Source organism: Bos grunniens, chromosome 21, assembly GCF_055505025.1.
Source record: "Bos grunniens cultivar Pamir isolate PY7600 chromosome 21, Bosgru_T2T1.0, whole genome shotgun sequence".
Classification (NCBI taxonomy): Eukaryota; Metazoa; Chordata; class Mammalia; order Artiodactyla; family Bovidae; genus Bos; species Bos grunniens.
The window spans coordinates 68,434,681-68,451,867 of NC_141185.1; the positions used below are offsets into that span (position 1 = coordinate 68,434,681).

The 17,187-nt window shown below is 52.1% G+C and overlaps 1 long non-coding RNA gene and 7 other non-coding genes across 11 annotated transcripts in view; all 8 read right to left on the reverse strand.

Moving 5' to 3' along the window:
- LOC147349867 (uncharacterized) overlaps positions 1–17,187 on the reverse strand; it is a 78,123-nt gene that overhangs the window by 19,796 nt on the left and 41,140 nt on the right. For all 4 annotated transcript variants that reach the window (XR_015150184.1, XR_015150182.1, XR_015150183.1 and 1 more), the window contains one exon: positions 1–17,187. This exon is cut by the window's left edge and continues 19,796 nt beyond it; it is cut by the window's right edge and continues 21,889 nt beyond it. This is a non-coding gene — a long non-coding RNA (uncharacterized LOC147349867).
- LOC147349876 (small nucleolar RNA SNORD116) lies at positions 1,804–1,895 on the reverse strand. The gene has a single exon (XR_015150703.1). It is a non-coding gene; the product is annotated as a small nucleolar RNA SNORD116 (small nucleolar RNA).
- Positions 4,257–4,348, reverse strand: LOC147349877 (small nucleolar RNA SNORD116). Its single transcript, XR_015150705.1, has one exon. It is a non-coding gene; the product is annotated as a small nucleolar RNA SNORD116 (small nucleolar RNA).
- LOC147349878 (small nucleolar RNA SNORD116) lies at positions 6,710–6,801 on the reverse strand. Its single transcript, XR_015150706.1, has one exon. It is a non-coding gene; the product is annotated as a small nucleolar RNA SNORD116 (small nucleolar RNA).
- LOC147349879 (small nucleolar RNA SNORD116) lies at positions 9,163–9,254 on the reverse strand. The gene has a single exon (XR_015150707.1). It is a non-coding gene; the product is annotated as a small nucleolar RNA SNORD116 (small nucleolar RNA).
- On the reverse strand, positions 11,616–11,707 carry LOC147349880 (small nucleolar RNA SNORD116). The gene has a single exon (XR_015150708.1). It is a non-coding gene; the product is annotated as a small nucleolar RNA SNORD116 (small nucleolar RNA).
- LOC147349881 (small nucleolar RNA SNORD116) lies at positions 14,069–14,160 on the reverse strand. Its single transcript, XR_015150709.1, has one exon. It is a non-coding gene; the product is annotated as a small nucleolar RNA SNORD116 (small nucleolar RNA).
- On the reverse strand, positions 16,522–16,613 carry LOC147349882 (small nucleolar RNA SNORD116). The gene has a single exon (XR_015150710.1). It is a non-coding gene; the product is annotated as a small nucleolar RNA SNORD116 (small nucleolar RNA).

The window sequence follows — 17,187 nt, forward strand, 5'->3', positions numbered from 1 at the left end:
CAAGGGACCATCAGGACAAAGAATGCCAATCTGCCAACTGCCTGGTCTCAGGCCTGCAATTCCACTCCACGTACCGTCCTGGCCAACACAATTTAATGATGTCCCCCAAGAACCCCGAGACCCCCTCAGGTGAATGGGGCCCCCTTCACCTAATAGCCATTGACCTTCCAGGGAAACACACCCACTCTTGGCACCTACTCTGCTCACAATGGACTCACCAGCATGGGAAAGGATAAAAGGTACCTGAGGGCCTCCATGTCATTAAGCCCCTTCTCTGATATGCAGCATATCCATGAAAAATGGCTTTCAGCCCCATGACAAAAGGGCCCCGGTGGACTCAGCCTGGTTGACACATGAGCGTGCCTGCCTCCTGGTCAAAGCCATGCTAAAGCCCTTCCTTGAAAAACACGAAGAGCTACAGGCCATTGGAGCCATTCCAAAGCACAAAGATGCTGAGGCTCCACCCTTTAGAGCAACTGAGTCACTTGTCACGCCACCTCGTTCTTTTTGAGCCAGTAACATCACTGCCATGAGCCCAGACACAATATGAAACTCAGGTTGTTCACGACCATCCTGAAACACCAGTCATGACACCACGGAACTCAGCAAAGAGGCACAATGATTGAACTCACATAACACCTCTGGCTACAGATTCACAGAAGAGCACAGCCTTGCTGCTAAGCACCACACCAGAGAGCTTCTCCTGCCCTTAAAACTGTAGCCACTCATCTGACTCCCCTATTTCCACAGGGTCCCTGCCAGCTAATTTCTGGGAAGAGTTACTAAACTTGGGCAAGGATAGGTGGGCTGGGAATAGAAATGACACTGGGATGTCTTGAGGCACAAATTCACTCCATGCACGTGGGGAGAACATGGCAAGATGGACAGAAAACATCCCCTCTGCTTCATATGACGCCCAGGCCAGGACAAGATAAGACACCACCTGGGGAACCACTTATGGCTCTGGAGGTCTGCAGCAAAGGAAACCAATCACGGGAGAGGCCAACTGTTCAATAGTCCATGAACCTATGAACCTGCCACCACAGTCCTTCCCCACTCTCACTCCAACCAAACCTGAAGGCAACCCAGAATTCAGGGAACCTGACTGACTTGCCGATCCATTCACCTGCCCATCCATCCATGGGTTCCACCACCACTTGAGGTACATTTCACGATCCCCAAGCTTTGCTCTCCCCCGACAACTGCCCACCTCAGAGCAATGTGCAGGTCCCTCCTGTTGACTCAGGACTTTCACCCTTGGAAATGCCCTAATGCATCTGCAAGGCTCACTCTCCCAACACTAGTGCCCACTCACATACCAACCAAAGAAACAATCAGACGAGGGGCCATCAGCTTGGCCCACCTCCTGGACACTCTGCCCAATGATCTCCTCTGACCATCAGGAGAAAACTATGCGGCATCCCGTCCCCCAGAAGAACATGACATAGAAACTTGTCCGAAGCCATGACTCCTTTCAGGACATGAGTGAAAACACTTTCAGGCAAAGGCAGTGTGGCTGACAAACTCAGTGGCAGTCCAGATACTCTCAAATGGCTTCCACTTCTCTGCTACCAACAGAATCATACATACCAGGAGACAAAAGCCTTGGTTAGCCTTATGTAACCAGAGATGACTCATGGTCCCTAGCCCTATCCCGAGGTTGGGAGGTCAGGGCATTTTCCTCATGGCTCATCTCCATACCACAAGAGGCCATCACCCTCAGCTTGCACACTTGGCTGCTCACGCCCCAGGGAGCAAATGAAATGTGACCCTGGCCCTTCGATCCACTGGAAATCACGTGCTGGACCTCAGTTCCGATGAGGAGACGGTAGTGATGGCTCACTCATTTTGTTCAGATTTCCAAGGAATGCATTTGTGGGAGTCATCATCGATCCAAGCACGTGTGCTCTAGGTGCTGCATGAGCAAAGTCGCCACCTCCATCCCAGGAAAGTCAGTGAGCTTGATCAGGTCAGCATTCAGGACTGTGCAGATTGCAGCCTTGGGGCAGCCAAGCTTCAGGCCCTGGGACCTTGCATGCCCCAGGGAAACCCCAGAAGGTGAGAGTGTGAATCCCATGCCCAGATCCCTGGAGCCAAACCACTAGGTCTCCTTGAAGAAAGGCTGCTTACCGCCATGGTTGTTCCATCTGTACACGCAAGGGCCACTTGTCCAGTTGTCTCTGGGGATTCATGATATTCATCTCGAGAGGCTGGCTATCACGGAATATGCGATGGGTAACCTGTTGCCAACAGTCTTCCATTTTGGGCCACTCAACCTGGCCTGGGGCAAGAAAACACATGTGTGAGGAAGAGCACCAGGTGTACTGGGGAAAGAGGCCAGGCCTCCGGGAGCACTGCCAATCATTCTGGCATCTACCATTCAATTGCTGCAAGAAGGTGTGCTGTGTAGGCAGCCAAACAGGGATGTGTTGGTGCACGGATACATTCAGAGTCAAGGGACCATCAGGACAAAGAATGCCAATCTGCCAACTGCCTGGTCTCAGGCCTGCAATTCCACTCCACGTACCGTCCTGGCCAACACAATTTAATGATGTCCCCCAAGAACCCCGAGACCCCCTCAGGTGAATGGGGCCCCCTTCACCTAATAGCCATTGACCTTCCAGGGAAACACACCCACTCTTGGCACCTACTCTGCTCACAATGGACTCACCAGCATGGGAAAGGATAAAAGGTACCTGAGGGCCTCCATGTCATTAAGCCCCTTCTCTGATATGCAGCATATCCATGAAAAATGGCTTTCAGCCCCATGACAAAAGGGCCCCGGTGGACTCAGCCTGGTTGACACATGAGCGTGCCTGCCTCCTGGTCAAAGCCATGCTAAAGCCCTTCCTTGAAAAACACGAAGAGCTACAGGCCATTGGAGCCATTCCAAAGCACAAAGATGCTGAGGCTCCACCCTTTAGAGCAACTGAGTCACTTGTCACGCCACCTCGTTCTTTTTGAGCCAGTAACATCACTGCCATGAGCCCAGACACAATATGAAACTCAGGTTGTTCACGACCATCCTGAAACACCAGTCATGACACCACGGAACTCAGCAAAGAGGCACAATGATTGAACTCACATAACACCTCTGGCTACAGATTCACAGAAGAGCACAGCCTTGCTGCTAAGCACCACACCAGAGAGCTTCTCCTGCCCTTAAAACTGTAGCCACTCATCTGACTCCCCTATTTCCACAGGGTCCCTGCCAGCTAATTTCTGGGAAGAGTTACTAAACTTGGGCAAGGATAGGTGGGCTGGGAATAGAAATGACACTGGGATGTCTTGAGGCACAAATTCACTCCATGCACGTGGGGAGAACATGGCAAGATGGACAGAAAACATCCCCTCTGCTTCATATGACGCCCAGGCCAGGACAAGATAAGACACCACCTGGGGAACCACTTATGGCTCTGGAGGTCTGCAGCAAAGGAAACCAATCACGGGAGAGGCCAACTGTTCAATAGTCCATGAACCTATGAACCTGCCACCACAGTCCTTCCCCACTCTCACTCCAACCAAACCTGAAGGCAACCCAGAATTCAGGGAACCTGACTGACTTGCCGATCCATTCACCTGCCCATCCATCCATGGGTTCCACCACCACTTGAGGTACATTTCACGATCCCCAAGCTTTGCTCTCCCCCGACAACTGCCCACCTCAGAGCAATGTGCAGGTCCCTCCTGTTGACTCAGGACTTTCACCCTTGGAAATGCCCTAATGCATCTGCAAGGCTCACTCTCCCAACACTAGTGCCCACTCACATACCAACCAAAGAAACAATCAGACGAGGGGCCATCAGCTTGGCCCACCTCCTGGACACTCTGCCCAATGATCTCCTCTGACCATCAGGAGAAAACTATGCGGCATCCCGTCCCCCAGAAGAACATGACATAGAAACTTGTCCGAAGCCATGACTCCTTTCAGGACATGAGTGAAAACACTTTCAGGCAAAGGCAGTGTGGCTGACAAACTCAGTGGCAGTCCAGATACTCTCAAATGGCTTCCACTTCTCTGCTACCAACAGAATCATACATACCAGGAGACAAAAGCCTTGGTTAGCCTTATGTAACCAGAGATGACTCATGGTCCCTAGCCCTATCCCGAGGTTGGGAGGTCAGGGCATTTTCCTCATGGCTCATCTCCATACCACAAGAGGCCATCACCCTCAGCTTGCACACTTGGCTGCTCACGCCCCAGGGAGCAAATGAAATGTGACCCTGGCCCTTCGATCCACTGGAAATCACGTGCTGGACCTCAGTTCCGATGAGGAGACGGTAGTGATGGCTCACTCATTTTGTTCAGATTTCCAAGGAATGCATTTGTGGGAGTCATCATCGATCCAAGCACGTGTGCTCTAGGTGCTGCATGAGCAAAGTCGCCACCTCCATCCCAGGAAAGTCAGTGAGCTTGATCAGGTCAGCATTCAGGACTGTGCAGATTGCAGCCTTGGGGCAGCCAAGCTTCAGGCCCTGGGACCTTGCATGCCCCGGGGAAACCCCAGAAGGTGAGAGTGTGAATCCCATGCCCAGATCCCTGGAGCCAAACCACTAGGTCTCCTTGAAGAAAGGCTGCTTACCGCCATGGTTGTTCCATCTGTACACGCAAGGGCCACTTGTCCAGTTGTCTCTGGGGATTCATGATATTCATCTCGAGAGGCTGGCTATCACGGAATATGCGATGGGTAACCTGTTGCCAACAGTCTTCCATTTTGGGCCACTCAACCTGGCCTGGGGCAAGAAAACACATGTGTGAGGAAGAGCACCAGGTGTACTGGGGAAAGAGGCCAGGCCTCCGGGAGCACTGCCAATCATTCTGGCATCTACCATTCAATTGCTGCAAGAAGGTGTGCTGTGTAGGCAGCCAAACAGGGATGTGTTGGTGCACGGATACATTCAGAGTCAAGGGACCATCAGGACAAAGAATGCCAATCTGCCAACTGCCTGGTCTCAGGCCTGCAATTCCACTCCACGTACCGTCCTGGCCAACACAATTTAATGATGTCCCCCAAGAACCCCGAGACCCCCTCAGGTGAATGGGGCCCCCTTCACCTAATAGCCATTGACCTTCCAGGGAAACACACCCACTCTTGGCACCTACTCTGCTCACAATGGACTCACCAGCATGGGAAAGGATAAAAGGTACCTGAGGGCCTCCATGTCATTAAGCCCCTTCTCTGATATGCAGCATATCCATGAAAAATGGCTTTCAGCCCCATGACAAAAGGGCCCCGGTGGACTCAGCCTGGTTGACACATGAGCGTGCCTGCCTCCTGGTCAAAGCCATGCTAAAGCCCTTCCTTGAAAAACACGAAGAGCTACAGGCCATTGGAGCCATTCCAAAGCACAAAGATGCTGAGGCTCCACCCTTTAGAGCAACTGAGTCACTTGTCACGCCACCTCGTTCTTTTTGAGCCAGTAACATCACTGCCATGAGCCCAGACACAATATGAAACTCAGGTTGTTCACGACCATCCTGAAACACCAGTCATGACACCACGGAACTCAGCAAAGAGGCACAATGATTGAACTCACATAACACCTCTGGCTACAGATTCACAGAAGAGCACAGCCTTGCTGCTAAGCACCACACCAGAGAGCTTCTCCTGCCCTTAAAACTGTAGCCACTCATCTGACTCCCCTATTTCCACAGGGTCCCTGCCAGCTAATTTCTGGGAAGAGTTACTAAACTTGGGCAAGGATAGGTGGGCTGGGAATAGAAATGACACTGGGATGTCTTGAGGCACAAATTCACTCCATGCACGTGGGGAGAACATGGCAAGATGGACAGAAAACATCCCCTCTGCTTCATATGACGCCCAGGCCAGGACAAGATAAGACACCACCTGGGGAACCACTTATGGCTCTGGAGGTCTGCAGCAAAGGAAACCAATCACGGGAGAGGCCAACTGTTCAATAGTCCATGAACCTATGAACCTGCCACCACAGTCCTTCCCCACTCTCACTCCAACCAAACCTGAAGGCAACCCAGAATTCAGGGAACCTGACTGACTTGCCGATCCATTCACCTGCCCATCCATCCATGGGTTCCACCACCACTTGAGGTACATTTCACGATCCCCAAGCTTTGCTCTCCCCCGACAACTGCCCACCTCAGAGCAATGTGCAGGTCCCTCCTGTTGACTCAGGACTTTCACCCTTGGAAATGCCCTAATGCATCTGCAAGGCTCACTCTCCCAACACTAGTGCCCACTCACATACCAACCAAAGAAACAATCAGACGAGGGGCCATCAGCTTGGCCCACCTCCTGGACACTCTGCCCAATGATCTCCTCTGACCATCAGGAGAAAACTATGCGGCATCCCGTCCCCCAGAAGAACATGACATAGAAACTTGTCCAAAGCCATGACTCCTTTCAGGACATGAGTGAAAACACTTTCAGGCAAAGGCAGTGTGGCTGACAAACTCAGTGGCAGTCCAGATACTCTCAAATGGCTTCCACTTCTCTGCTACCAACAGAATCATACATACCAGGAGACAAAAGCCTTGGTTAGCCTTATGTAACCAGAGATGACTCATGGTCCCTAGCCCTATCCCGAGGTTGGGAGGTCAGGGCATTTTCCTCATGGCTCATCTCCATACCACAAGAGGCCATCACCCTCAGCTTGCACACTTGGCTGCTCACGCCCCAGGGAGCAAATGAAATGTGACCCTGGCCCTTCGATCCACTGGAAATCACGTGCTGGACCTCAGTTCCGATGAGGAGACGGTAGTGATGGCTCACTCATTTTGTTCAGATTTCCAAGGAATGCATTTGTGGGAGTCATCATCGATCCAAGCACGTGTGCTCTAGGTGCTGCATGAGCAAAGTCGCCACCTCCATCCCAGGAAAGTCAGTGAGCTTGATCAGGTCAGCATTCAGGACTGTGCAGATTGCAGCCTTGGGGCAGCCAAGCTTCAGGCCCTGGGACCTTGCATGCCCCAGGGAAACCCCAGAAGGTGAGAGTGTGAATCCCATGCCCAGATCCCTGGAGCCAAACCACTAGGTCTCCTTGAAGAAAGGCTGCTTACCGCCATGGTTGTTCCATCTGTACACGCAAGGGCCACTTGTCCAGTTGTCTCTGGGGATTCATGATATTCATCTCGAGAGGCTGGCTATCACGGAATATGCGATGGGTAACCTGTTGCCAACAGTCTTCCATTTTGGGCCACTCAACCTGGCCTGGGGCAAGAAAACACATGTGTGAGGAAGAGCACCAGGTGTACTGGGGAAAGAGGCCAGGCCTCCGGGAGCACTGCCAATCATTCTGGCATCTACCATTCAATTGCTGCAAGAAGGTGTGCTGTGTAGGCAGCCAAACAGGGATGTGTTGGTGCACGGATACATTCAGAGTCAAGGGACCATCAGGACAAAGAATGCCAATCTGCCAACTGCCTGGTCTCAGGCCTGCAATTCCACTCCACGTACCGTCCTGGCCAACACAATTTAATGATGTCCCCCAAGAACCCCGAGACCCCCTCAGGTGAATGGGGCCCCCTTCACCTAATAGCCATTGACCTTCCAGGGAAACACACCCACTCTTGGCACCTACTCTGCTCACAATGGACTCACCAGCATGGGAAAGGATAAAAGGTACCTGAGGGCCTCCATGTCATTAAGCCCCTTCTCTGATATGCAGCATATCCATGAAAAATGGCTTTCAGCCCCATGACAAAAGGGCCCCGGTGGACTCAGCCTGGTTGACACATGAGCGTGCCTGCCTCCTGGTCAAAGCCATGCTAAAGCCCTTCCTTGAAAAACACGAAGAGCTACAGGCCATTGGAGCCATTCCAAAGCACAAAGATGCTGAGGCTCCACCCTTTAGAGCAACTGAGTCACTTGTCACGCCACCTCGTTCTTTTTGAGCCAGTAACATCACTGCCATGAGCCCAGACACAATATGAAACTCAGGTTGTTCACGACCATCCTGAAACACCAGTCATGACACCACGGAACTCAGCAAAGAGGCACAATGATTGAACTCACATAACACCTCTGGCTACAGATTCACAGAAGAGCACAGCCTTGCTGCTAAGCACCACACCAGAGAGCTTCTCCTGCCCTTAAAACTGTAGCCACTCATCTGACTCCCCTATTTCCACAGGGTCCCTGCCAGCTAATTTCTGGGAAGAGTTACTAAACTTGGGCAAGGATAGGTGGGCTGGGAATAGAAATGACACTGGGATGTCTTGAGGCACAAATTCACTCCATGCACGTGGGGAGAACATGGCAAGATGGACAGAAAACATCCCCTCTGCTTCATATGACGCCCAGGCCAGGACAAGATAAGACACCACCTGGGGAACCACTTATGGCTCTGGAGGTCTGCAGCAAAGGAAACCAATCACGGGAGAGGCCAACTGTTCAATAGTCCATGAACCTATGAACCTGCCACCACAGTCCTTCCCCACTCTCACTCCAACCAAACCTGAAGGCAACCCAGAATTCAGGGAACCTGACTGACTTGCCGATCCATTCACCTGCCCATCCATCCATGGGTTCCACCACCACTTGAGGTACATTTCACGATCCCCAAGCTTTGCTCTCCCCCGACAACTGCCCACCTCAGAGCAATGTGCAGGTCCCTCCTGTTGACTCAGGACTTTCACCCTTGGAAATGCCCTAATGCATCTGCAAGGCTCACTCTCCCAACACTAGTGCCCACTCACATACCAACCAAAGAAACAATCAGACGAGGGGCCATCAGCTTGGCCCACCTCCTGGACACTCTGCCCAATGATCTCCTCTGACCATCAGGAGAAAACTATGCGGCATCCCGTCCCCCAGAAGAACATGACATAGAAACTTGTCCGAAGCCATGACTCCTTTCAGGACATGAGTGAAAACACTTTCAGGCAAAGGCAGTGTGGCTGACAAACTCAGTGGCAGTCCAGATACTCTCAAATGGCTTCCACTTCTCTGCTACCAACAGAATCATACATACCAGGAGACAAAAGCCTTGGTTAGCCTTATGTAACCAGAGATGACTCATGGTCCCTAGCCCTATCCCGAGGTTGGGAGGTCAGGGCATTTTCCTCATGGCTCATCTCCATACCACAAGAGGCCATCACCCTCAGCTTGCACACTTGGCTGCTCACGCCCCAGGGAGCAAATGAAATGTGACCCTGGCCCTTCGATCCACTGGAAATCACGTGCTGGACCTCAGTTCCGATGAGGAGACGGTAGTGATGGCTCACTCATTTTGTTCAGATTTCCAAGGAATGCATTTGTGGGAGTCATCATCGATCCAAGCACGTGTGCTCTAGGTGCTGCATGAGCAAAGTCGCCACCTCCATCCCAGGAAAGTCAGTGAGCTTGATCAGGTCAGCATTCAGGACTGTGCAGATTGCAGCCTTGGGGCAGCCAAGCTTCAGGCCCTGGGACCTTGCATGCCCCAGGGAAACCCCAGAAGGTGAGAGTGTGAATCCCATGCCCAGATCCCTGGAGCCAAACCACTAGGTCTCCTTGAAGAAAGGCTGCTTACCGCCATGGTTGTTCCATCTGTACACGCAAGGGCCACTTGTCCAGTTGTCTCTGGGGATTCATGATATTCATCTCGAGAGGCTGGCTATCACGGAATATGCGATGGGTAACCTGTTGCCAACAGTCTTCCATTTTGGGCCACTCAACCTGGCCTGGGGCAAGAAAACACATGTGTGAGGAAGAGCACCAGGTGTACTGGGGAAAGAGGCCAGGCCTCCGGGAGCACTGCCAATCATTCTGGCATCTACCATTCAATTGCTGCAAGAAGGTGTGCTGTGTAGGCAGCCAAACAGGGATGTGTTGGTGCACGGATACATTCAGAGTCAAGGGACCATCAGGACAAAGAATGCCAATCTGCCAACTGCCTGGTCTCAGGCCTGCAATTCCACTCCACGTACCGTCCTGGCCAACACAATTTAATGATGTCCCCCAAGAACCCCGAGACCCCCTCAGGTGAATGGGGCCCCCTTCACCTAATAGCCATTGACCTTCCAGGGAAACACACCCACTCTTGGCACCTACTCTGCTCACAATGGACTCACCAGCATGGGAAAGGATAAAAGGTACCTGAGGGCCTCCATGTCATTAAGCCCCTTCTCTGATATGCAGCATATCCATGAAAAATGGCTTTCAGCCCCATGACAAAAGGGCCCCGGTGGACTCAGCCTGGTTGACACATGAGCGTGCCTGCCTCCTGGTCAAAGCCATGCTAAAGCCCTTCCTTGAAAAACACGAAGAGCTACAGGCCATTGGAGCCATTCCAAAGCACAAAGATGCTGAGGCTCCACCCTTTAGAGCAACTGAGTCACTTGTCACGCCACCTCGTTCTTTTTGAGCCAGTAACATCACTGCCATGAGCCCAGACACAATATGAAACTCAGGTTGTTCACGACCATCCTGAAACACCAGTCATGACACCACGGAACTCAGCAAAGAGGCACAATGATTGAACTCACATAACACCTCTGGCTACAGATTCACAGAAGAGCACAGCCTTGCTGCTAAGCACCACACCAGAGAGCTTCTCCTGCCCTTAAAACTGTAGCCACTCATCTGACTCCCCTATTTCCACAGGGTCCCTGCCAGCTAATTTCTGGGAAGAGTTACTAAACTTGGGCAAGGATAGGTGGGCTGGGAATAGAAATGACACTGGGATGTCTTGAGGCACAAATTCACTCCATGCACGTGGGGAGAACATGGCAAGATGGACAGAAAACATCCCCTCTGCTTCATATGACGCCCAGGCCAGGACAAGATAAGACACCACCTGGGGAACCACTTATGGCTCTGGAGGTCTGCAGCAAAGGAAACCAATCACGGGAGAGGCCAACTGTTCAATAGTCCATGAACCTATGAACCTGCCACCACAGTCCTTCCCCACTCTCACTCCAACCAAACCTGAAGGCAACCCAGAATTCAGGGAACCTGACTGACTTGCCGATCCATTCACCTGCCCATCCATCCATGGGTTCCACCACCACTTGAGGTACATTTCACGATCCCCAAGCTTTGCTCTCCCCCGACAACTGCCCACCTCAGAGCAATGTGCAGGTCCCTCCTGTTGACTCAGGACTTTCACCCTTGGAAATGCCCTAATGCATCTGCAAGGCTCACTCTCCCAACACTAGTGCCCACTCACATACCAACCAAAGAAACAATCAGACGAGGGGCCATCAGCTTGGCCCACCTCCTGGACACTCTGCCCAATGATCTCCTCTGACCATCAGGAGAAAACTATGCGGCATCCCGTCCCCCAGAAGAACATGACATAGAAACTTGTCCGAAGCCATGACTCCTTTCAGGACATGAGTGAAAACACTTTCAGGCAAAGGCAGTGTGGCTGACAAACTCAGTGGCAGTCCAGATACTCTCAAATGGCTTCCACTTCTCTGCTACCAACAGAATCATACATACCAGGAGACAAAAGCCTTGGTTAGCCTTATGTAACCAGAGATGACTCATGGTCCCTAGCCCTATCCCGAGGTTGGGAGGTCAGGGCATTTTCCTCATGGCTCATCTCCATACCACAAGAGGCCATCACCCTCAGCTTGCACACTTGGCTGCTCACGCCCCAGGGAGCAAATGAAATGTGACCCTGGCCCTTCGATCCACTGGAAATCACGTGCTGGACCTCAGTTCCGATGAGGAGACGGTAGTGATGGCTCACTCATTTTGTTCAGATTTCCAAGGAATGCATTTGTGGGAGTCATCATCGATCCAAGCACGTGTGCTCTAGGTGCTGCATGAGCAAAGTCGCCACCTCCATCCCAGGAAAGTCAGTGAGCTTGATCAGGTCAGCATTCAGGACTGTGCAGATTGCAGCCTTGGGGCAGCCAAGCTTCAGGCCCTGGGACCTTGCATGCCCCAGGGAAACCCCAGAAGGTGAGAGTGTGAATCCCATGCCCAGATCCCTGGAGCCAAACCACTAGGTCTCCTTGAAGAAAGGCTGCTTACCGCCATGGTTGTTCCATCTGTACACGCAAGGGCCACTTGTCCAGTTGTCTCTGGGGATTCATGATATTCATCTCGAGAGGCTGGCTATCACGGAATATGCGATGGGTAACCTGTTGCCAACAGTCTTCCATTTTGGGCCACTCAACCTGGCCTGGGGCAAGAAAACACATGTGTGAGGAAGAGCACCAGGTGTACTGGGGAAAGAGGCCAGGCCTCCGGGAGCACTGCCAATCATTCTGGCATCTACCATTCAATTGCTGCAAGAAGGTGTGCTGTGTAGGCAGCCAAACAGGGATGTGTTGGTGCACGGATACATTCAGAGTCAAGGGACCATCAGGACAAAGAATGCCAATCTGCCAACTGCCTGGTCTCAGGCCTGCAATTCCACTCCACGTACCGTCCTGGCCAACACAATTTAATGATGTCCCCCAAGAACCCCGAGACCCCCTCAGGTGAATGGGGCCCCCTTCACCTAATAGCCATTGACCTTCCAGGGAAACACACCCACTCTTGGCACCTACTCTGCTCACAATGGACTCACCAGCATGGGAAAGGATAAAAGGTACCTGAGGGCCTCCATGTCATTAAGCCCCTTCTCTGATATGCAGCATATCCATGAAAAATGGCTTTCAGCCCCATGACAAAAGGGCCCCGGTGGACTCAGCCTGGTTGACACATGAGCGTGCCTGCCTCCTGGTCAAAGCCATGCTAAAGCCCTTCCTTGAAAAACACGAAGAGCTACAGGCCATTGGAGCCATTCCAAAGCACAAAGATGCTGAGGCTCCACCCTTTAGAGCAACTGAGTCACTTGTCACGCCACCTCGTTCTTTTTGAGCCAGTAACATCACTGCCATGAGCCCAGACACAATATGAAACTCAGGTTGTTCACGACCATCCTGAAACACCAGTCATGACACCACGGAACTCAGCAAAGAGGCACAATGATTGAACTCACATAACACCTCTGGCTACAGATTCACAGAAGAGCACAGCCTTGCTGCTAAGCACCACACCAGAGAGCTTCTCCTGCCCTTAAAACTGTAGCCACTCATCTGACTCCCCTATTTCCACAGGGTCCCTGCCAGCTAATTTCTGGGAAGAGTTACTAAACTTGGGCAAGGATAGGTGGGCTGGGAATAGAAATGACACTGGGATGTCTTGAGGCACAAATTCACTCCATGCACGTGGGGAGAACATGGCAAGATGGACAGAAAACATCCCCTCTGCTTCATATGACGCCCAGGCCAGGACAAGATAAGACACCACCTGGGGAACCACTTATGGCTCTGGAGGTCTGCAGCAAAGGAAACCAATCACGGGAGAGGCCAACTGTTCAATAGTCCATGAACCTATGAACCTGCCACCACAGTCCTTCCCCACTCTCACTCCAACCAAACCTGAAGGCAACCCAGAATTCAGGGAACCTGACTGACTTGCCGATCCATTCACCTGCCCATCCATCCATGGGTTCCACCACCACTTGAGGTACATTTCACGATCCCCAAGCTTTGCTCTCCCCCGACAACTGCCCACCTCAGAGCAATGTGCAGGTCCCTCCTGTTGACTCAGGACTTTCACCCTTGGAAATGCCCTAATGCATCTGCAAGGCTCACTCTCCCAACACTAGTGCCCACTCACATACCAACCAAAGAAACAATCAGACGAGGGGCCATCAGCTTGGCCCACCTCCTGGACACTCTGCCCAATGATCTCCTCTGACCATCAGGAGAAAACTATGCGGCATCCCGTCCCCCAGAAGAACATGACATAGAAACTTGTCCGAAGCCATGACTCCTTTCAGGACATGAGTGAAAACACTTTCAGGCAAAGGCAGTGTGGCTGACAAACTCAGTGGCAGTCCAGATACTCTCAAATGGCTTCCACTTCTCTGCTACCAACAGAATCATACATACCAGGAGACAAAAGCCTTGGTTAGCCTTATGTAACCAGAGATGACTCATGGTCCCTAGCCCTATCCCGAGGTTGGGAGGTCAGGGCATTTTCCTCATGGCTCATCTCCATACCACAAGAGGCCATCACCCTCAGCTTGCACACTTGGCTGCTCACGCCCCAGGGAGCAAATGAAATGTGACCCTGGCCCTTCGATCCACTGGAAATCACGTGCTGGACCTCAGTTCCGATGAGGAGACGGTAGTGATGGCTCACTCATTTTGTTCAGATTTCCAAGGAATGCATTTGTGGGAGTCATCATCGATCCAAGCACGTGTGCTCTAGGTGCTGCATGAGCAAAGTCGCCACCTCCATCCCAGGAAAGTCAGTGAGCTTGATCAGGTCAGCATTCAGGACTGTGCAGATTGCAGCCTTGGGGCAGCCAAGCTTCAGGCCCTGGGACCTTGCATGCCCCAGGGAAACCCCAGAAGGTGAGAGTGTGAATCCCATGCCCAGATCCCTGGAGCCAAACCACTAGGTCTCCTTGAAGAAAGGCTGCTTACCGCCATGGTTGTTCCATCTGTACACGCAAGGGCCACTTGTCCAGTTGTCTCTGGGGATTCATGATATTCATCTCGAGAGGCTGGCTATCACGGAATATGCGATGGGTAACCTGTTGCCAACAGTCTTCCATTTTGGGCCACTCAACCTGGCCTGGGGCAAGAAAACACATGTGTGAGGAAGAGCACCAGGTGTACTGGGGAAAGAGGCCAGGCCTCCGGGAGCACTGCCAATCATTCTGGCATCTACCATTCAATTGCTGCAAGAAGGTGTGCTGTGTAGGCAGCCAAACAGGGATGTGTTGGTGCACGGATACATTCAGAGTCAAGGGACCATCAGGACAAAGAATGCCAATCTGCCAACTGCCTGGTCTCAGGCCTGCAATTCCACTCCACGTACCGTCCTGGCCAACACAATTTAATGATGTCCCCCAAGAACCCCGAGACCCCCTCAGGTGAATGGGGCCCCCTTCACCTAATAGCCATTGACCTTCCAGGGAAACACACCCACTCTTGGCACCTACTCTGCTCACAATGGACTCACCAGCATGGGAAAGGATAAAAGGTACCTGAGGGCCTCCATGTCATTAAGCCCCTTCTCTGATATGCAGCATATCCATGAAAAATGGCTTTCAGCCCCATGACAAAAGGGCCCCGGTGGACTCAGCCTGGTTGACACATGAGCGTGCCTGCCTCCTGGTCAAAGCCATGCTAAAGCCCTTCCTTGAAAAACACGAAGAGCTACAGGCCATTGGAGCCATTCCAAAGCACAAAGATGCTGAGGCTCCACCCTTTAGAGCAACTGAGTCACTTGTCACGCCACCTCGTTCTTTTTGAGCCAGTAACATCACTGCCATGAGCCCAGACACAATATGAAACTCAGGTTGTTCACGACCATCCTGAAACACCAGTCATGACACCACGGAACTCAGCAAAGAGGCACAATGATTGAACTCACATAACACCTCTGGCTACAGATTCACAGAAGAGCACAGCCTTGCTGCTAAGCACCACACCAGAGAGCTTCTCCTGCCCTTAAAACTGTAGCCACTCATCTGACTCCCCTATTTCCACAGGGTCCCTGCCAGCTAATTTCTGGGAAGAGTTACTAAACTTGGGCAAGGATAGGTGGGCTGGGAATAGAAATGACACTGGGATGTCTTGAGGCACAAATTCACTCCATGCACGTGGGGAGAACATGGCAAGATGGACAGAAAACATCCCCTCTGCTTCATATGACGCCCAGGCCAGGACAAGATAAGACACCACCTGGGGAACCACTTATGGCTCTGGAGGTCTGCAGCAAAGGAAACCAATCACGGGAGAGGCCAACTGTTCAATAGTCCATGAACCTATGAACCTGCCACCACAGTCCTTCCCCACTCTCACTCCAACCAAACCTGAAGGCAACCCAGAATTCAGGGAACCTGACTGACTTGCCGATCCATTCACCTGCCCATCCATCCATGGGTTCCACCACCACTTGAGGTACATTTCACGATCCCCAAGCTTTGCTCTCCCCCGACAACTGCCCACCTCAGAGCAATGTGCAGGTCCCTCCTGTTGACTCAGGACTTTCACCCTTGGAAATGCCCTAATGCATCTGCAAGGCTCACTCTCCCAACACTAGTGCCCACTCACATACCAACCAAAGAAACAATCAGACGAGGGGCCATCAGCTTGGCCCACCTCCTGGACACTCTGCCCAATGATCTCCTCTGACCATCAGGAGAAAACTATGCGGCATCCCGTCCCCCAGAAGAACATGACATAGAAACTTGTCCGAAGCCATGACTCCTTTCAGGACATGAGTGAAAACACTTTCAGGCAAAGGCAGTGTGGCTGACAAACTCAGTGGCAGTCCAGATACTCTCAAATGGCTTCCACTTCTCTGCTACCAACAGAATCATACATACCAGGAGACAAAAGCCTTGGTTAGCCTTATGTAACCAGAGATGACTCATGGTCCCTAGCCCTATCCCGAGGTTGGGAGGTCAGGGCATTTTCCTCATGGCTCATCTCCATACCACAAGAGGCCATCACCCTCAGCTTGCACACTTGGCTGCTCACGCCCCAGGGAGCAAATGAAATGTGACCCTGGCCCTTCGATCCACTGGAAATCACGTGCTGGACCTCAGTTCCGATGAGGAGACGGTAGTGATGGCTCACTCATTTTGTTCAGATTTCCAAGGAATGCATTTGTGGGAGTCATCATCGATCCAAGCACGTGTGCTCTAGGTGCTGCATGAGCAAAGTCACCACCTCCATCCCAGGAAAGTCAGTGAGCTTGATCAGGTCAGCATTCAGGACTGTGCAGATTGCAGCCTTGGGGCAGCCAAGCTTCAGGCCCTGGGACCTTGCATGCCCCAGGGAAACCCCAGAAGGTGAGAGTGTGAATCCCATGCCCAGATCCCTGGAGCCAAACCACTAGGTCTCCTTGAAGAAAGGCTGCTTACCGCCATGGTTGTTCCATCTGTACACGCAAGGGCCACTTGTCCAGTTGTCTCTGGGGATTCATGATATTCATCTCGAGAGGCTGGCTATCACGGAATATGCGATGGGTAACCTGTTGCCAACAGTCTTCCATTTTGGGCCACTCAACCTGGCCTGGGGCAAGAAAACACATGTGTGAGGAAGAGCACCAGGTGTACTGGGGAAAGAGGCCAGGCCTCCGGGAGCACTGCCAATCATTCTGGCATCTACCATTCAATTGCTGCAAGAAGGTGTGCTGTGTAGGCAGCCAAACAGGGATGTGTTGGTGCACGGATACATTCAGAGTCAAGGGACCATCAGGA